General features: G+C 37.2%; 1 long non-coding RNA gene across 2 annotated transcripts in view; it reads right to left on the bottom strand.

Annotated features, from left to right (window-relative positions):
* Window positions 1-1,268: 1,268 nt before the first annotated feature.
* The window catches only part of LOC106727878, a 17,735-nt gene continuing 15,604 nt past the window's right edge, over window positions 1,269-3,399 (bottom strand). The window contains exon 3 of one of the 2 annotated variants that reach the window (XR_001364125.1): window positions 1,269-1,284. This is a non-coding gene — a long non-coding RNA (uncharacterized LOC106727878). The other variant, XR_001364126.1, reaches the window with a different exon arrangement.

Genomic DNA, 3,399 nt, shown 5'->3' on the forward strand with positions numbered 1-3,399 from the left:
ACACACCTTCCTTCTCCTGGCTCTCAGGGGCTGAATCTGCCTAGTAAACAGCTCTAAATCACCAGGGTGGCTGCGGACTTCAGCTCCATCTCTCCTCCTCTTGACTACTGGGAGTTTAGTTTTTTTGTTTTTTTTCCCCAAGTCATACCTGCCCCTGTCCTGACTGCTTTTTTCTCTTGATACTAAAACCTTACTCTGTTATTTTTATTATATACATAATCTTTATGAATTTCATACTTTCAAATTAGCCTTCAAACCTTTTTTCTATGTCCTTCAAAAATGCATAACTATGCCTTAGACCAGTGATGGCGAACCTTTTGAGCTCGGCATGTCAGCATTTTGAAAAACCCTAACTTAACTCCGGTGCCGTGTCACATATAGAAATTTTTTGATATTTGCAACCATAGTAAAACAAAGATGTATATTTTTGATATTTATTTTATATATTTAAATGCCATTTAACAAAGAAAAATCAACCAAAAAAATGAGTTCGTGTGTCACCTCTGACACGTGTGTCATAGGTTCGCCATCGCTGCCTTAGACCTTATATTAAATATCTTTACTCTAATATTTTTTTCTGTCACACTATCAGCAACTTGTAGACCTTTTCTTTTTTTATTCTTTAAAATGTATTAGAATTTTTTACTTTTAGCAATAATTACCAAAAAGTAAACAGCCAGCATTTCTTAGATTAATATTTATCAACATACTTTAAATGTACTTTTTCAAGAAAATATAACTAGACCTTCTGTGATAAAACTAAGATCAGGTAAATTAAAACTTGTCTAGTAAAAACTGCTATATTTTTCCTTATGTAATTTCAAGTATATTGTATTGGTCTAATTTAGTTCAGAAATATTCCTTTTTGAGAGAGAGAGAGATAGATTTTCGAATTTCTCAGGGCCCTTGAGATCCCATAAAACTGCCTTTTAGTTAAATTATTGAAATATTACATTCAGAAAAGCTGTTAAATATATTTTATCTGAAGATTATTAAAACTTAAACTAGTTGTAACATTAACAATTTGGTAGAATTAATTCCTTTTAATTCGGCCAATAAAATATTATATTTCAAAGTTTTTCTGCTTGAACATTCCAATGCAGCCCAAGAAGCACCCAGTAGCCTCACCCTACCAGGCTTTGAGGCAAACTATTTTTCCCCCTTGGAAAGCTCCATCAGCCAGAGGGGAGATGATAAGAAAGCTGTAAATAAAAATTCTTTGTCTGTGAAATTTACTACTTTGTTGCAAATAGTTAATTTGAAAAGACTTCTCTCTCTCTCTCTCTCTCTCTCTCTCTCTCTCTTTTACAAGCAATCTTGGAACCTAGCCGGCCTTTGTTATCTCTGGGCTAAACCCTTTAAAATTTATACCTTTAAACCTACCCCAGAATTCCAAAATTTCAACCTAATACAATAAAATCATAAATCAGGGAAGAGCAAACCAAAACCCCTATTATAGATAGACAGAAACTTCATTAGCTAAGTGGGCTGATTCCCTTTGTGAAAGAGAGCAAACGTCTCTGAGAAAAATAAATCTCTGCGGTACTGCTTGAGACCTTTGCAGATTATCACGGCATTCAACCTTTGATAAATTAAACATTTTTTGGCCAGATGAACCAAAAGAAGTGCAGAATAAATCAAAGTAGCTTTCGCTTTCACACAGGCTCTCACATTTATATTTATAGACCAGTTAATGAACAGATAATTATGCCAAGACAGACAAACATCCGTACTCACACTCTTTCTGCAGACAAGCACTCTCTCTTGGGAGTTAAGCAGATAATTGAAACACTCCCCAACTTCCCTGATGGACGTGGGGGCACTCCCGGCACCCATGCCCAGGACAGGATTCTCGACCAACATCTCAGTGAGAACCTCACCGGAGAAGTTACAACTGCATCCAATCCTTCTTTCGGTACAAGAAGACTAGTCAAACAGAGAGAAAAGTTCGAAATTCCTTAATTGAATCTGACTTCACTCACCTCTGGAGGCTTTCTTTCTGATGACTCCAAAAGAATGCAGGGGCATGTCAGGTGTCCCTTGTCTGGCTGTCAAGACCACTGAGAAGCATCTCTGGGGCCCTGGAAAGCTTCGTCAGGTGGTACCTCTCCCTAGAGATACTCAGGGCCTGGCAGCCAGGCCAGGGAGGCCGTCCATCCCAGGCGTCCGAGACTAGGTGCAGGTAGGCACCTGTCTCTTATCTCACTGGGGCCTCCAAATGTTGTATCACAAATCAGCGAGCTGGACAATATGCCTTAATGAGACAATTAATTAGGAGTTATCTTTATTTCGCACAGGTTCAGAGCAGATTACCTCTGTCAAACTCTGAACAAACACAGGAAGGAGTATTTCCTTTTTATATTCTTCTAGTTTTTTGTATAAGTTATTTTTGTAGACAGCTTGTAACCTTGAGTACATATCATATCTAGCAAACACCTATTATATCTAAACAGACAACTTGTAACCTTGAGTACATATCATATCTGTATAGACACCTATAACCTTAGATACAAACACTTGGCATAAGAATATGGGAATTATTATCAGTATCAGCATATCAGCCCTTTTAGATGGCTAGTTTGCAAGGTCAGACAGTTAAGTTTATCTTTTTCTATTATTTGAACTAAAAACAAAGTCATTTTATAGGATAAGAGACTGTCTTAAAGTGACAGAGTTTACATTGACAGAGTTTACAGGACTAGGGACTATCTAACAATAGCAGAGAATTTCCAAAGGCAGTTTTATACAAGATGGAGGTTACTATGCTTCATAAGCAGTTACATTATAAGATTATATATCTAGATGTCAATGTGACCCCACAATATGAAATTCATATGTGTCAGTGTTTTTTCCTATGTTATTTTGTCATGATGAAGCAGGACAGTATGTGGAAAGGACACTGATTTGGAAGTTAGGCCACGCAGATTTTAGTCTGAGTTGCGGTGGCTTTGGGTAAATCATTTAACCCTCCTTTACCCCAGTTATTTCAAATAAAAATGAGGAGTAGACTCCGTTAGTGTATCTCTAAATTTCCCTCCAGGTCTAATACTCAGTGATTTTGAAAAGACCTCAAAACCATTCACTAACATGAACCTGCACTCTCCACCAAGTGCCCTGTTTTCACGTGGAAAGACTAGGCTGCCCATATAACAGAGAACTTATTTCAGATCCACTTTGAGAGTAAATAGAGTACTGCCTTCCTGTAAGTCCTCAATGATTCCACGAGTAGATTGAGAAGCATACTTTCCAAATAATTACCAGTAGTCATAAATACAATTAACTCACACAGACATTTGGAGCCATAATACAATGCTTGGAAATATCATCTGATGCCAGAAATGTTTACTGAAGATTCATTTACTTCCCCATCAGCTGAGGCCTGAGGAGAAAAGGCAAAAT

The sequence above is a fragment of the Myotis brandtii genome, unplaced genomic scaffold (genome assembly GCF_000412655.1).
Source record: "Myotis brandtii unplaced genomic scaffold, ASM41265v1 scaffold493, whole genome shotgun sequence".
Taxonomy (NCBI): Eukaryota; Metazoa; Chordata; class Mammalia; order Chiroptera; family Vespertilionidae; genus Myotis; species Myotis brandtii.